General features: G+C 45.4%; 1 protein-coding gene across 7 annotated transcripts in view; it reads left to right on the top strand.

Annotated features, from left to right (window-relative positions):
• AOPEP (aminopeptidase O (putative)) overlaps positions 1–17,851 on the top strand; it is a 325,297-nt gene that overhangs the window by 187,607 nt on the left and 119,839 nt on the right. The window lies entirely within an intron of this gene.

Genomic DNA, 17,851 nt, shown 5'->3' with positions numbered 1-17,851 from the left:
TCTGCTCGGCAGGGACTGCCCACTGAGGGAAATGCCAAGCCCACCCTGACCCCTGGGAGGCAGCCTGGGAGCCTGGGGTGTGGCCCCTCTTCCCACGGAGAAGTCCCTCCTTGCAGGCTAACCGCTGCCATCCGCCTGCTGACTCATCCATTGTCTGGGAGAGCCAGAACCCCAACCCTGCATCCCCTCACTCAGTCAGTGGGACGGCTACACCCCCGGCCGACGCGGGCAGGGTCCTTGCTTTCACGGAATTTCCACTTAGCGAGGACCCTCTTGTGTGCCTACCTAGTTACAGGTGGTGAGCAGTGGCTGAAGGGAACGCAGAGATTTATAGTAAGGAGGTTGGGGAATGCCTCTCTAAGGAGCACGAAGGCCTTGAGGCAGGAAGGGGCTTGGCATGCTGGTGCTTGAGGGACAGAAAGGAGGGCAGGTGGTTGGAAGGGCGAGGAGAGGCAGGCAGGAGCCAGGTCCCCCAGCCTTAGCCCAAGTGTGATGGAAGCTGCCGCAGAGCCTTCAGTCGGGCAGGATCATGATCTGTCATGTGGTTTTACTGCGCTGCCCTGGCTGCTGTGTGGGATGGACTGCAGGCAACAGACCAAAAAGCAAGGAGAAGGGTTAGAACATTGCAGTCGTCCAGCTGTAGAGGTCCTGCTGGCGGCAGGGCAGGCACAAGACGCAGACCTGGTTAAGACATGTTTGGGTAGTGGAACTGGCAGGGCTTTGGTCTGCTGACTGTGAAGAAGAGGAGAATGAAAGTGTCCAGAACAACTTCTAGGCTTTTGACTTGAGCAGCTGGGTAGGCAGATGGTGATGCCATTTGGTGACATGGTGAAGACGTTGGGAGGAAGCTGGCCTTGGAGGAAAGAAGAAAGATTCCAGTTTTGCATGGGTTAATCTCTATGTGCCAAATAGATATTGGCTATTGAGAACTCAGTGGGGTTTACAAGTCAGGAGCCCATTGGAGAGACTGGAACATTCAGCCTATGAAAACTTGAAATTCTGAGCACCTTGAGATGGCCAGGCAGAGAGAAAGTGAGAGAAGAGGTTGGGAGGAAGATGAGGAGCCAGCAGAGGATCTAGGGGAATCAGTGTAGAGAAAACCCAGACGTCAGGAGTCATCGGAGTCAGGAAAAAAGTAAATCAAGAAGGTGGAAGTGGGGTGTTGGATGCTGCTGAGGGGGTGTGTCAAAGGGAGGGAGAGAAATGACCTTGGGGTTGGACCATGTGCAAGATGGAGCAGAGACACTGAGTGTGGTGGACTTTGTGAGAGAAGTTGTGCGGGAAGGGGAGGTAGACGAGGGTCAGAGAGGCTTGTTTTAGGGCGGCTGCTGCGGGAGCCAGCTCACGTGTGAGCTATGTAAGTAAGCCCATCCTGTCAGTTCTCAAGACTCAGTTTTTCCATTCTCCAAGTCTCCAGGTCCCTCTGATGCCTCCCGTTCTGTGTGACCACAGCCCTTGATTGAGGGTAAGGGCATTATAATTAACATTAGTGTGTGAGCAGTCAGATGGACACTGGGAAGTCAGTACACATGTGAGGAGAGCCTTACCTCTGCACTTGGTGGTGCTGCGATCAACCCAGCTTCTGATGTCCAAGAGCATTTCCTTTGTGTGTGGAGCTGGGAGAAGGAATACACTATTTTTAGATCTTTGTGCAAGAAGGCTTATTATGGCATTTGTTTTTCTTTTTCTTAGTATTCAGAAATTGTGTTTGCCTAAATTTAGGCTAACCATGAAATGACTGCATTTGAAAGATTTGTTGTACATCAGTATGGAAAATATTGTTATCAGATGCACTTACAGTGAAGAGGAAATGTTTCTGAACCTGCCCCAAATTACAGAGGCTACATTTAGTTTACTCCCATCCCTTAGAATTCTCCCTTAAATGGGCACAGAGAACCTAGAAATTACCGAGAGTGGAAGGAAGAACCAGAGTTGTCAAAATTTGTCCTCAGGTTTTTGTTTTAATATACAAGTAAGACCTTGGGCAAGAAGTCTTTTAAAACAATACAGTAATCAAAGATGCTGTCTTTTTTTTTTTTTTTTTTGCTTTTTTTTTTTACTGGAGGTGCTGAGGATTGAACCCAGGACCTCGTGTATGCGAGGCATGCACACTCTATCACTGAGTTATACCCTCCCCCTCTTCTTTCTTTTAAGATACCCCATGGTCTTGAAATGATGGGCCAAGAACAATATAGAAGTCTTGGTTTCACGTTGCCAGATGCAGTGGAAACTTCTCCTACCCATCTCTGCAGCAACTTTCAATATGGTTGACCACTCCTCTTTCTAGAAACACCTTCTTCCCTTGGCTTCTGTGTGTCACACTCCCCTTGACGTCCTTCTGCCTTACTGCCAGTCCTTCCCCACCTCTCCTGCTGGCTATTTAACGTCTTCGCTTATGACTCACGGCTCTGAAAGACTGGTTAAGGTGTCCAATGTCATACAGCCAATAAAGAGCAGAGTCGTGGTTGAAACAATCCTCTTTTCCCTATGCCATCTCCCTGCCTCCAAAGAACTTGGTACAGAGTTTAGTTGCGTTAAAACAAAACAAAACAAAACAACTCCAGGTTTCTTCAGGACAGGAAGGTCACAGTGAAAAAAGTACCCTTGGACCAAGCTTCTCTGTCTTTTTACACATGAGAGTGTGTGTCTGATTATTTCAGTCAATATTGGGAAAAGGAGAATTCAGTATTGTGTTGATTATAGATACTGGATGAATATTAACCAAGTGAAAAGAGAAAAACTAGACTTACATTTGTCTCTGACTTGCTAATTTCAGTAATTTTTAAGAGTTATTCTCCATCTGTGCCTTGTGCCTTCCGCCTTCCTGATATCCAGTGTTGAGTCTTGGCTCTTGTCAAACGTGCCTTAAATTGACCTGGTTGTCAGTTTCCTTTGGTGACAACAGTTCCTTGTGTTTTCCTAGCCTTCTCAGCCTTCACTGGCTGCGAAGCCTGTCACGAGGCATGGTTTCAAGATCCTAGGGTCACATTAATGCCTCCATGCCTGTTCTCACTTGTTAATGATTAAAATGCCTTTCCTGCAGATGAGACCCCAGTGGCTCTCTCCAGACTCTCCCTCACCTCTGCACCAGCCCTGGGCAGAGCTGTTTGCCGGGCAGAGCCTGATCTCACTGCTGCTCCACTCAGCCCTGCCTGGCCGCCACCACTTCGCTGTCTCCTATCCATCCCCACGACTGCCCGCCTAAACACTGCCCCCTCGTCGGGTGCAGCAGTCATGACTCCTGACAAGGAAGATGCAAGGGGCCTTTGAGCGGCTCCCATGCCTTTGGTCTCTCGGGTGTAGCTGGATCCGGCATCTTCTCTCTAAGTGCTTCTAGTTAGCAGATCCTGACAGGCCCGGGGATGGAAGAGCTATGGTGGCGGGGTCAGAAGAAATCTCTGTTGGATTTTATTGTTTGTGATTTATTATCACTTCCCCCTTTTTCTGGCTTCACTGTTAAAGTCAAGCTCGTGCTGAGAAAAACGTTAAAATATATCATGTTGAGGAGGCGCTGACAAGCCCGGATTCTGATGCGGCTCTTTCTAGCCGCTGCCTCCACAGTTGATACGGTTCTAGAGAAACGCAGACTGTCTTCCTATCTACCTCACCCCCGCCCACAAAGACATCCCACAGCGATAGGGGAAGACACCCACGTATGTAAGCGCCTCTGTCTGTACCCAGAATGAACATGCATGCCGTGAGTCCTGTGGGCTTGCGGGATGCCCGCGCTCTGCGTGTTCCACGTAAGCACTGAGACTTCTTTCCATTGAAAGTCTGTGTGTAAACCTTCTCTAGTATGCACGAAGTTTTCACCTTTAAAGTCTTTCTCAAAATTTGTATTTCTGATCCTTGAAGAACATAGCAGTCTTTTCCCGCCCACATGTAGGAACGTTGCTATTCGCAGCCACACAAGCCTGCCTCATGGTAAAGCTCCAGCCCCGGAGTTCAGTCCTCTCCGCTGCTCCTTCGTCCTGGGCCTGAACTCTGCCCAGAATTCTTCTTCAATCTCTGCTGGCCCCGCAGGCCATGAAGAAATCCTTCCACTCCTCCTTGGGCGGCTCCCTTTTCCGCTGCCTTCCCTCGCCTCCTGCCCCACAGGGAAAACTGAGGCCATCAGCCTGTTCTCCCTTTGCTTCTAGAAGCACATCCACGTCCACGTCTCCCCTGGCCTCTCAGATGCCTGAGTGCCAACCTGTCAGTCTTAACACAGCTCCAGACAAATTTCTGGTTCCAGGAACAGAACTAGGAATAAGTGTGTCTTGATGCAGATCGTAGAGCTATATATACGAGTGAGCTTTAAAACCCTCTGCCGTCCAGGAGGAAGGGAAGGCGGAGTGTCTGTACGCCCAGGGAGGATGATGCGCTCATGACTTTGGACATAAACTGGGGCCACCAGTCTAGGGAAACTCTTTGCTAAGGTCATTGTGCTCTTTTGATCTCCAGATTTTGTTAACATGTTTCAAGTCTCACGTTTATTGGGCTCCTCTGCTTTGTTTAGTACTGTTGATAACTTCCCTTCTGTAAATTTCCATCACCTAACTTTCATGGCAACCCCTCTTCTGGTTCTTCTTGTCCCCTTCTGCAGTCCCTCCTCCAGCTCCTTCACAGTTTCCTCTTCATCTTCCTGCTCTCAGAGTTGGTGTTCCCCTGGGGGCTCCCTCTCAGCTGCACATCCTCCTGGGGTGGTCTCATCTCAGCACCCTGTCTTAGGTGGGGTTCCCCAGAGGCAGACAAAATTCATGTGAAAGAGATCTGTTGGGAGGAGCTCCCAGGAGGAGAGAGTGGACGGCCAAGCCGTGATACCAAGTTGAGTGACACAGGATCGTTCTGGAGGTGGGGTGGGTCAGCCTCGGAGTTGTCCTCCTCAGGGGCAAGGGGCCCAGAGTGTGTGTATCCCTGCGCTGGCTTCATTGCTTGGAGAGACGTACATTCTAGGTTCCTCTGGTTCTTGCGTTCACAGGCAAAACAGGCTCAGGCAACCTGAGGGTCACATCTGACCAAGAGTCACAGAGAAGATACCAAGAGCTGATGCGCACACAAACGATAAAAGGGCCCCATGGGATGTGAAGGGGGCGTGCGCACTGCTGGCCACACCTCCCATATGTGCCGGAGGCTTCCAGCTCTCTCTTAAAGATCAGATGTGAATGCGTAACTGTCCATTTTACGTCCTGGTTGCCCCCTGTCTCACCCTGATGATCCCTCCCCCACTCCCACTGCTCTCCTCCTGAAGCGCTGAACTCACCCCCCAGAGCCCAGGTTCACACGCTCATCCGAGGTGGACACCTAGGAGTCGTCCAGCTCCTCCCCTTCCTCACTCCCCCCACCCCCAGGGGGGGTCAAGCCTTCACCAGGAACTTACCTCGTAAGTCTTTCTCAGTCTGGCCCTTCTCCACCCCTAATACCACTGTCTCTCTGTTTAGAACTTAATGGCTTGCGCATCAATCCAATGGCCTCCGAATTGTTTTTTCTGCCTCTAATCTTACCCTGTCAAATCCATCCTTCCTCACTGCCGCTGAGGAGCTGTACTTAAATTACCTTGCGATTCTCCTCCCCTCCTTGCTTAAAACTCTCCAAAAGCTTCCCTTCACCTCCAGGAAAAACTTCAAGCTCCTTAATACGGTAGGCAAGGTCCTGCACACCGTCGCTCCTGTTTTTCCGGTCTCTTCTCTTACCATTCTTTGCTTCACCCTCTACCCACCCCAAATAGTTCATAGAACCCTTCTGTGTTAGTTTGCCCCAGCTGCTGTAACAAAATACCACGGACTGGTATGTGACTTAAACAACAGAAGTTTATTTTCACACAGTTGTAGAGGCCAGAAGTCCAAGATCGAGGTGTCAGCAGGTTTGGTTTCTTCTGAGGCCATTCCCCTCGGCTGGCAGACGGTCACCTTCTCACTGGGTCCTCACCCGGTCTTTTCTCTGTGTGCCTACACTGCTATTGTCTCTTTGTAGGTCCTAATCTCTTCTTAGGGTACCAGCCAGATTGGATTAAGGTCCAACCTGATGGCCTCATTTTAGCTTAACTACTTCTTAAAGAAGGCCTTATCTCTGAATGCAGTCACACTTTGAGATACTGGGGGTTAGAACTCCAACATAAAAATTTTGGAGAGATATAATTCAACCCATAACACCTAACGTCTGCCTGTTCTTTCTTACCTCCTTGCCTGTTTTTCGTGTTGTCTTTATTTAGAATATCTTTCCCTTGTTGCATGACTCCAGATCATTCTGACTCAGCACAGGTATCGTGGCCCACAGGTATTCCGGAGGTCTCAGGCCCTGCCCTGACAATGTAAGCTCCCTCCTCTCTACCCACTAAAGGCTCTGATTGTATCACCTTCCCTGGTCTTACTACATTATTTGATAATTATATTTAGAATGAGCTATATTAAATTGCCAATATTTGACCATTTTTACCTCAAAACCAGCAATTTCATATGGTCCAACCTGAAACATCTCTCTTCTGACCCATCAACCTTTTGAACCTAGGGACTCTGTCTTCTCTACCTGTATACACCACAGTGCTTGGCACTGAGTGGCTACTGAATAAATACCGAAGAAATGAATGCCACAGACAACATGATCTCTGTCCTGGAATTTCCTTATGTAGTGTTTGGAGAGTTGAAATACTTGTCACAAGACCAATAGACAAATCCACAGAATTCGAAGAGTTTCATGTTGGTAAGCTTAGTTAGAAAGGGCCGCTGGGAAGATGTGAGGCTAGGGGGAAAGATAGAAAGGATGGTATTGAGGCTGGTAAAGAGGTGATGGGAGGGGAACTCAGTGAGGGAAGCCTGGCAGGCATGAACAGTGAACTGACTGTGGAAATGGCCCTTAGGTGAAAATGGGTTTATCTGTGAGGCTGAAGGTAGGCCAGGGAAGGTCAGGCTAAGGGATGGAGTTCCTGAGATGCCAAAGTCAAGAGTTTGCATGTGACCATCCAGGCAGTCGGGAGCTATTTTCAGTTCCAAGAATGACATAATGACAGTGGAGCTCTGGGAAAGTTACCCAGCCTTTGGGATAACACATGATCAGAGAGCCGGAGTCTAGAGGCCAGGTAGAACGAGATGGCTGTGTCAGGACCCCAGGCCTGAGCTGACAGCTTGGGATCCCCTTCTCGGCTGCCTAAGGCTCTGAATGAGTCCTCACTTGGGGGTTTTCAAAACGGATTGAAATGTCAGTGCAGCTTCAAAGAAGGCTTCTAATGTAACTCTCTCCCTGACTGCAGATAAGGATGGACCCCCTGAAGGGACTGGTTGGCTATGTGAGCTTTGTGAAGTTTGTTTCAACTTTGAACAGCATGAAAGGCAACAGTCCCAGTCCCTTCTTGGCTAGGACGTAGTCTGTCCTGCCTTATCTCAGAGAAACGTCACCTGAGGATGCAGACCTGAACTCCGTCCAAAGCCTGTCAGTGTTCAGGTCGCGGTCCAGGAAAGCAGCATAGGGTTTATAAGAATAAACCTGGAAGCCAGGCTGCCCGGATCTGGGTCCAGTGCTGAGTCCACTGAGAGAGCCACACGACCAGGCTGAGCTCTAGTCTCCTCACCGCAGAATGGGAATAATAACAGCGTAGTTTCTACTTTATAGGTGATTGTGAGGAATAAATGCGGTGAGTACGTGCAGATCTTTAGAACACACGCGTTAGGCTGAATCACAGGAAATTGCCATTTTGATGCATCTAAAATGACTATTGTTGATTTCCTGTGGTTTAACCTATACTAAAAACTCAACACGCATTGTCATCTAGACATTCTGGCACCCGGTCAGCGTTTGCCCAGCAAGTGACAGAGGGTGCAAGGCCGGGTCCCCCACAGCCAGCCTCGCTCTCCCTCCTGGTTTGTTCTCCCTCCTCTTCTTTCGCTGCTGCCAGTGTCAGGTGGCCGACCACAGAGGCACCCTGCTCCTGTCTCTACCAGCCGGAGCCTGGAAACCCTGACCTGTCCTCCTTACCAACTTACAGTTGGCTAGAATGTTCAAAAAGTTAATTTTGCTGAGAAGTTAAGACAACATTAAAAAAGAAAAAAAAGAGTGCAAGAATGCCTGGTTACAAATGAATAGGATAGGATTAAAAGCAAAAACAAACAAAAAAAATAAAAATCTGAACTTTAAACAAAGAAGCTCAAACAAACAGCTTGAGGAAAGAATTAACTTGGCAATGTTTCTAAGACTAATGGGATCCTCATACCCTGCCCAAACTACTTCTGGTCTAATCTCTATGTAGGGGCCACTCTGGTGTCCCCTCTGGCCTCTGCTCTGTACAGCTCCCCTGGCCTCTGTGCAGAGTCTGACTACGGCCCTGAGAAGGAAAAACTTCTTCCCTCCACGGCCTTCAGGAATTCTGACCTGAGCTCTGACCACTGGCACTGGCCTGTGAGGTTCTCAAAGCCTCTCTGTATCTGTGTCTTGTATCTCCTGCCCTCCACCCTCCATCACTCAGGCTTGGGGTCCCTGCCACCCCACTCTCCCTGTCCATTTTTTTGTTTTGTTTTGTTTTGTTTTAATTTGAACCGAACACACTAGGCAGCAGCTATGTAGACCATTTCTCCCCTTTCACGACAGAAGGCTGCTCTACCTGTGCCATAATCTTCTGAAAAATTCTAGGGCTCTCAGCCAGCCAGAAGCAGACTCTGCCCTTTCCTGTTTCAAAGGCCAGCTCCACCCACTTGCGTGCCCACTCACTTCCTGTTTCCTGTTGAAGGCACACCCTCGACTCTCACTTTTTTCACCCAGCAAAGATGACAGATGTGTCCTGAATAGCTGAACTCAAATAACCCCTCCTTCATTTTTCTAGACCATTCCCTGGTTACTCATCACTCAGGTATTTCTAAGGGAGGGACGGAATTCTCTTTGATAGGCCCCTAATTACACACTTACTGTACATGGTGTTTCATTTTTGCAATAACATTTGGTAGAGTTTTTTTTTTTAATATAGAAAAACATAAAGAAGAAGTAAAGCAGTTGATAATCACAGCTTAGTTAACCATGTTTTTTTTAATAAAACCACGTACCAGGAAAATTCAGTTTAGAAAAGTTTAAATTCCACCCCCCCACTATACTCCTCGCCGTAAGCTAATCACTGCTAGCATTTGCTCATGACTCCTGCAGAAAATAAGTCTTATAATTATATATGCATGCTTTTTCTGTATTGCTGCCCTGTGTGGCACTGATTCATTATAACACGATTTGCCCATGAAGTATTTTCCTAAGAAATAACTCATATACATAAACTAGTGAACTGTGATACTTTGCTCATCCTCTGAGGCTGTCTCATGTACTCAGCCAATCCTAGCACTTGTTGTATTACATTCTTGGCTAATGAGCGTTAGTCTCCTGTTCAGAAAAACTCTCAACTAGTGAGTCCTTTCTCATGTAATCCAAAATTCACTCCGTTCAACCAATTATTGGCTTACTCCCTATAGGTATGCCCCCCCCCCCCATTTAGTTTGTGTTTTGGCCAATAGTTTTGACCAAGAACGGCTGACAAAAACTGAACAAGTATTTGACTGAACTTGCTGCAAATACACAAAAGAAGTGTATCCTGAACATAGTACTTATTAAAATCCAGTTTCACAGGGGCTTCTCCCCGATTCAAGTCAATGGTTGAGGAGAGAAAGGATTAAAAAAGGGGGGTTGTACTTCTGCTCAACATTGTACTGGAAGTTCTAGAGAAGGTAATTAGGCAAGAAAGTGAAATAAAAGACATCCAGGAATGAAAGGAAGAAGTAAAACTATCTTTTTGCAGATGACCTAATCTTATAGACAGAAAATCCAAAGGAATCCCCCCTCAAACACTGTGAAAACTAATAAACAAGTTCAGCAAGGTTGCAGGACACAAGAGCAATATACAAAAGTCAATTGTATTTCTATACACTATCTGTATATAATCTGAAAAGGAAATTTAAAAAACAAATTCATTTATAATGGCATCAAAAATGATTAAATATTTAGGAATAAATTTAACAAAAGAAGTATGAAACATATACTGGAAACTAGAAAATACTATTAAAGGAAATTAAAGAAGAGCTAAATAAATGGAAAAACATCTTGTATTCATGAATTGGAAGACTTAAGGTTGTTAAGATGCAATGGTCTCTACACCAATTCACGAATTCAGTGTAATCCTTGTCAAAACTTCAGCTGCCTTTTTTTTTTTTTTGCAAAAATGGACAAACTGATCCTAAAATTCATATGGAAATTTAAGGGGCCCAGAATAGCCAAAACAAAACTGAAGAAGAAGACCAAAGGTAGAGTACTCACACTTCTGAATTTCGATACTTACTACAAAGCAACAGTAATCAGACAGTGTGGTACTGGCATATGGACAGACTTATAGATCAATGGAATAAAATTGACAGTCTAGACAAAGACCATTTCATTTATGGTCAGTTGGGTTTTGACAAGGGTGCTACTACTATTCAATGAGGGAAAGAATATTCTTTTCAACAAATGGTCACAGGACAGTTGGTTATCCACATGCAGAAGAATGAAATTAGACCATCTGCTTCATACCACATACAAAAACTGACTCAAAGGCCTAAGTTTAAGAGCTAAAAATGTAGAACTATTAGACAAAAAGCCAAAGATATAAGTCAGTATGATCTTTGAATAAGTAAAAGCTTCTTAGTTACCTCAGCTAAAGAGGGTCCAAAATCAAAGAGGGGGAAAAATCAATAAATTGGACTTTATCAAATCTTCAAACTTTTGTGTTTCAAAGGACTCTATCTAAAAAGTGAAAAGACACCCCTCAGAATGGGAGAAAATATTTGCAAATCGTATATCTGAGGGACTTGTATCCAGAATATATAAAGAACTTTTACAGCTCAACAATCAAAAGACAAACAACCCAATTAAAAATGGTTAAAGGATCTGAATAGACATTTCTCCAAAGAAGAAATACAAATAGCCAATAAGCACATAAAATGCTTGACGTGATTAGCCATCGAGGGGAGTGCGTCAAACCCTCAATGAAATACCACTTCATACCTGCTAGGACAGCTGTAATGGAAACCACAAGAACAAGTGTCAGTGAGGATTTGGATAATTAGAACCCTTGTACACTGTTGGTGGGAATGTAAGATGGCGCAGCTCCCCTGGAAAGCAGGCCAGCAGATCCTCAGAAGGTTAAACATAGGGTTACCATATAAATCAGCAATTTCACTCCAAAGTATATACAAGAAGTGGAAACACAAGTCCACACAGAAACGTGAACATGAATGCTCATAGAAGCATTATTCTTAACAGCCAAAAAGTGGAAACAACCGTAATGTCTGTCAACAGATGAATGGATAAATAAAACGTATATCCATGCAATGGGATATTAGCCATTAAAAGCAATGAAGGGCTGATAATGTGTACGAAAGTGGACAAATCTTGAAAACACTATGTTAACTGAAAGAAGCTGTACACAAAAGGCCACATATTGTATGATCCCATTTATCTGAAATATCCAGAATAGGCAAATCTTTGGAGACAAGAAGTAGATGAGTGGTTGTTGTCTGGGGCTGCAGGGGAAAAGATGGAATGTGACTGCCAGTGGTTATGGGGTTTCTTTTGGGGGTGATGAAAATGTTCTGGAATTAGTAGAACCAGTACGTGATGGTTGCACAACCTTCTGAATGTACTAAAAACCACTGAACTGTACATTTTTTAAATGGTGAATTTTATGATATGTGAATTATAATCTCGATTTTTAAAAGAGAGGAATTGATAGAAATCACTGGATGTTCTATAACATAAGATCATTGTAGCTTCAGCAGGGTTGACCAGCAAGTGTTTGGAGGAGAGATGAAAGAAGAAATTATGGCAGGAGGCAGCCGGTGTCCTCAGGGCATTGGATGAGAACTGAGGAGCCATTTCTAGTGCTGGATGCCAGGAAGACATCTCCTTAGTGTCTGTGGTGCAACAAGCCCCACACAGAGATGATTCACTTGCAGGAAAGCATCCCTCAAGTACAAGTGTGTGTGTGTGAATTTTTTCCACCCTCTATGATCCTTACCATTGTTCTGTTATCGACACATGTGGGTCTTTTGGGGTTTTTTTAAACTGCTACAGAATATTCCAGGATATGAACATTCCATGACTAACTAACCATTGGTTAACCATTGGAAGCTTTGGTAATTTCCAGTATTTTTGATTTCACAAACGATACCGTGGTAAACAGTCTTACACTTACTATTAATGCACCGCATGTTACATGTAAGACCCAGAGAGTACGCAGTTGCCCGCAAGACTGAGGAGAGAGCTGGTCTCCCAACTAGTCGTCCTGTTTTACATCCTGGTTGGGCTTCAGACTCAGGCGAGCCCTCCGTCGCCGCTGCCTCTCGTCCCCAGCACCGTGCAGCCTCCACCGAGGAGGGAAAAGTCCTTCTCCGGCTCCCACAGACCATCTGCTCTTCTTTGAGTCATAAGACGAGCCGATCCTTCCCATTATCTCGGCACACATGCTGTTGGTGTTCAAAACGTGCTTCCAGCCTCCCCTTGTAAAATGAAGTCAGTGTTTGTCTCATTTGCCTCTTTCCGAGATAGAGTCATGGGGTTTTTTGGGGTTTTTCTGACACATTACAGAAAAAGTTTTCCATTTTTACCCTTTCTACTTTGGCTTCCTGTGATTTTTCAGGTTCTCTGTATTCCTGTGTGCTGAATGTGTAGAGCGGACTGACAGCCTGTGTTTCATTATGATCACTTCAGCCCTGAATAGCAGGCGGTCCCTTTTACCCTGGCTCATGAGGACAGGCGTTCAGATGTGGTGCACATGCACCCTGGAACACAACACTGCAAAAAACATAATGAGAGCCTTGTAGTGCATGAATCCTATACTCGTTAGCTAAGTCTATCCCCGAATATATGTGGTTGAATAAAATTCAGTTATGGTGCCTCTAATTCATTTAGGTTTTTTTTAAATCAAAGTCACCTTTGGTGGATTTAGCGAGGCCAAGACTGCATAGCAAACCTACTGCCTCCACTGCAGTGGATGAATAAAGTTTTACTTCTAAGTGCTGCAGCTTAAATATATTCTGGGCTATTTTAGCTCATAAAGTCATAGAATATTAGGGTCAGAAAGGACCTTAAAAGTGATTTTGCCTAACCTTGCATATCCGTGACAGCCACCCAGCTTCTAACTGAGTATTCCCAGGATCCAGATCTCACCGCTCCAGCAAGCAACAGCTTCCCTGTGGGAGCAGCTTGTCTTAGAATGGACTTCCTTAGATTGGACTGGAACCTGTCTCCCTGGGAAGTGTGTCCTGTCCTCTTAGCCCTTACCTCCAGGGTTGCACAGGACTCACCTTCTCATCCGAACAGTCCACATCTCTGAAGACCATTGTCTTCCGTTTTCTAGTCGCTAGGTTGCAGGCTTTGGTAAATTTGTTCCATATACTACAGGGCTGGGAGAACAGTTCCCTTCTTGGGCTTGGGTCTTTGTGATGCTCTCCGTTGACAAGGGCTGCGTTCTCCAGGTGTGTCACCCAAATGCAGCACTTTGTTTGAGGTTATACCCATAAAGAATGCACTGGAACAATATAATTTCTTCCCTTGAACTGGATAGTCTAGAAAAGAAAAGACAAGCATTAACAGAGTTAGTTGAATGCACTCAACTACATACCATACTTCATTTTTAAATTCAGTGTCATACGTCTTCTCATGGCAGTCTTCCTTAACTCCTGTTCTAACTCCTGTGTATTTTTTTCTCCTTAGTAACATACCATTCACTGAGTGTTTCCGATATGCCAAGCACTATTCTAAGCACTCTGCATACATTACCTCTTTTAATCCTCAAAATGGCTCTGTGGGATATGTACTAGTATCATCTTCCTCCCCATTTGATAGAAGAGGAAACAGGCATATAGCAGTTGACCACCTTTCTCCTGCTAGTAAGTGACAAGAGCCAGGATGAAAGCAGAGGTAAATCTGGCTCTGGAGCCCAGCTCTCCACAGCAGTCACCCATTGCTGCCTGTTGAATTTACAGACAATTTAATACACTAAATTTTTTTCAGAGGTGAATGCTTCCTTTTGAAAACCTTTTTGTCCTTATTAACAATTGTGTTATTAATTCTGGATCCTCATTCCATCTATGGTTGCTGTTCTTGACTGTGGATGCTGTCAGTCAACCAGTTAGACTTCCAGACTCCACTCATTTGCAAATTTGTTAAGCCAGATAAGTCATCATTCCTTGGGGACAGCCCTAAGTTTCATCTTTCATCTTCCTACCCTGCTTATTAAAATTTGTGAGGTTTTTTTGTTTTTCCACAGTTCTACTAACTACAGGGTCCTGTCATCTTCAGCAGCTGACCTCTCCTCCTGTTGGTACCGACCACTGGCTCCTTTCACCATTAGGGGACAGATATTCCTTCTTCACTTTCCTCTGGCTCCTTGGAGAAATGCCTCTTTCTGTCTTAAATCATTTTAGCAATTGCCTTTTTCAACACCAGAGTGATATCCTGCTGTGTCTGCTATAGGATAATGGTCCCTGATGGGAAAAAAAACCTTCATTCTGGGCAGCTGTTAAATCCATTGTGAAAAGCACACAGACGAGCAGTAGCCTTGACACAATACAATTTCATTAGTTAAAGGTGTGCGCAGCTTTTGGTCTAGTTCTCTTTGGAAGCGCCATCCAAAGGCAAGGCGGTGGCAAGGGTTCATTATGCACATTTTGTAGATGGAAAAATTGTTGCAGAAACAAATGGAGGATATAAAATTCCTGTACTTTCCATCATTCTGCCTCCATTTTTTCACCCAGAATTTTAGTAATCTTTTCACAGAGTGGTGTAAACTGGGCAGGAGGAGAAGGGGGGAAATATGTGTCAGGAGTATGCCCAGAACTAGCTTACCAGAATTTCAGCAACACCTGAAATTTGTTATTTCTTTTTATTTGTTTTCTAATGACAGTGCAGCCAGGAACAGGCTTACAGACCAGCCCCTGAAGGGTTTACTCTCAAAATCAGGGCTCCCGCAGAGGGAAGATATAAGGCTACATTTATGTGCCTGGTCTTTTTTTTTTTTTTAATTCTTTTATTTTGGAATAATTTTAGACTCGCAAGCAGTCACCAAAGTAAAGAATTCCTGTGTACCATTTTCCCTGCTTTGTGCATATTGTAACTATGGGGTGATCTTTCTTTCTTTCTTAAATTATTTATTTATTTTGTGGAAAGAAGTAATTAGGTTTATTTATTTATTTTTATTTTTTAGTGGAGGTACTGGGGATTGAACCCAGGACCTTGTGCATGCTAAGCAGACATTCTACCACTGAGCTATATATCCTCTCCGCTAGGGTGACATCTTTCTAATGTCTTTGCCTGTCAGAGGAAGGTTTAGCTGGCACTCCCTGACCCCAACCAGTATTCATCACCATGAGAATACCATCACTTTTATTGTGCTTACAAAATGCCAACAGGCACTCTGGCTAAGCGCTTTCAGACCCTGCCACAGTCTAATGCGGTGCCACGGTCACTCTCGTCTGCTTCTTAGATATGAAAGAACTGGGCTCCGTGAGACTGTGAGACTCACTCAAGATTATGTGGCACTTGGGCGGCAAGGTCAAGATTTACACCCAAACTGTCAACCAGTCTGTTACGCTGCTTCCCCAGGAGATCTTGCTTGTGTGTTCGGGGCTCCAATTGGTACCGTGAGGCCAGAGCCTCCACAAAGGTAGTATTTAACTTCCTCTGTCACTGCGGGGTGAGTGAGGCCCTGCTCCCGGCCCGTCAGACCCTGTGGGGCAGCTGCAGCTGATAGACAAGGATACTGGAATGCTGATTAATCCCTTTCTGTCTCGTTTCTGGGCTGCTTATCCCAAGCTCAGTAGCGAGTTTGTAGATGAAGATATCTCGTGGCTCTCACTTTTACTGCCAAGGAGTACAAGACAGAGAATGCTGGCAGACGGCCCGTCTGAGCTGTGGCAGGGCAGGAGGTGTTCAGACCCAGGCTGACACGCCTGAGCACCTTTCAGTGGCATTTTCGCAAATCCCACCCTTGGCGGTAGTCCTGCAGAATCAGTTCTTTCTTCAGGAGGTTTGATTCCAAATCACATCGCTGTGTATCAAATCTCACTGCCATCAGACAGCTTTTTAAATGTCCGTACTGCTGCTGTGAATGCAGCGGGAAAGGAAGGAGGTGGGCAGGGAAAGGTCATGCTAATCTCGGTTGTTACATTTGGTGCCAGGTACAACAGAAACCAAGGGCAGTTAAGCCCAAACGACCTTGGTAACTTGATCTCTCGCATTCCATGTATTCCAGCCAAGGAAATAAACACTGGCGTATAGTGTGGAAGAGATGCTTAACACTTTTATGTTTACGAAGTGCTTTCATATTATCTTGGCCTCATCACACTCTTTACAGTGAGGAAATTGAGCTGCAGGGAGAGTAAACAAGTTGTCTCAGGTTCTCCCCATCGTATTTGGCACAACCAAGACAGGGGCTTGGATCTTGGGGAGGCTCCAGAATGCAGCAAGGACTTCGATGTTTCATGGACCCGGGTTCCAGCCTCAGCTCTGCCACTAAGTAGCTTTTTGGTCATCACCAGGCCTCACTTTCCTCCACTTTTAAATGGGCCTAATCACAGTACCTGCTCCATCAGGTTCTTGTGAGGATAGAGCTTGGCAGAGTACCTAGCACGGGGAGGTAACGGGTGGTAACTATTAGTATTAGTTCAATTCTCCATCCATTAGATAGGAATCTAGCTTCAATTAATAGAACAGTAAAGCAATGTTGACTTATACAAACGAGGGTTATTTTTCTCATCCTATAAGAAGTGTGAAGGCAGGAAGTCTTGGGCTGGCCAGCAGCTGAATGGTACTGTCAAAAACTGTTTACCTTCTTTCATACCATCCTGGTCTCCACAGCATATTGATTTGCTGCCTCGTGGTTGCAAGGTGGCTGCTGCAGCTCCATCCACCATGTTTGGGGACAACAGGAATACTCCAGTCATATTTCCCCTTTTGTAAGGAAAGCAAAAACTGTCCCAGAACCCCACTCCCAACCACAGCAGACACTGCTTTTGTCTCCGTAGCCTGGACTATGGCTTTGGATTGACTGTAGCTGCAAGGACCCTTGGAAAGTAAGCATTTAACTTTTCAGACTTAATTATTCAAGTGTCAGGGAAGAAGGTGGGTGAGAATGGGAATAGACTGAGCCAACTGTATTTTCTACAGTTCTTCCTGCCTTTCACAATGTCATTAAATTTTTTTTTATTTAATTGGTCCCTAGGTGTAGAGGGCGTGGTTAACCCTAGTCAGGTGCTCATGGCCCACGATCAGCAAAGTCCCCTTTCTCGGCTGATTCCATTTTATTCTCACAAAATGTACTGTTTCATGTGCATCTATTTTTTCTTCACTTTCTAATTGAAATATACATCCACGGTAATGAAATATACATCCGATGTAATGCACTATTTGTCCTCATGAAAGCACCACTCAGCTTAATATACAGAACATTCCCACCATCCCAGAAACCTTCCTTCCTTCTCCTCCACTCCATCAGTACTCCCTCCCAAAGGTAACCGTTACTCCATTCTGTATCCCCATAGGTCTGTTTTGCCTGTTCTTTGATTCATTTAAACGCAATCGTACATTTGTATGTAGTCTTTGGGGTGCGACTTCTTTCACTCACCTGTGAGAGTCCTCTGCTGTTGCGTGTAGTGGTAGTTCCTCTGTCTCCTGCTTTTTTTCTCGGTGCATTGTCTCCCCAAGCAGACATGGAGAAAGGGTATTATGAGCACCAGAAATGGAAGCCACCCCTTTTCCACTTGTGGAGTATCTTTTCCTCGTAAAACCCATCCCCTCTGATTTCTCGCAAAGCTTGCCTGGGCACTGCTCTCTCCAGCACCACGTCTCCTTTAAAAGGAGTCTCTTGGGGACTTGT

Source organism: Vicugna pacos, chromosome 4 (assembly GCF_048564905.1).
Source record: "Vicugna pacos chromosome 4, VicPac4, whole genome shotgun sequence".
In the NCBI taxonomy this organism is placed as follows: Eukaryota; Metazoa; Chordata; class Mammalia; order Artiodactyla; family Camelidae; genus Vicugna; species Vicugna pacos.
Note: the sequence above shows the minus strand (reverse complement) of the source record. Positions and strands in the feature narration are given on the sequence as shown.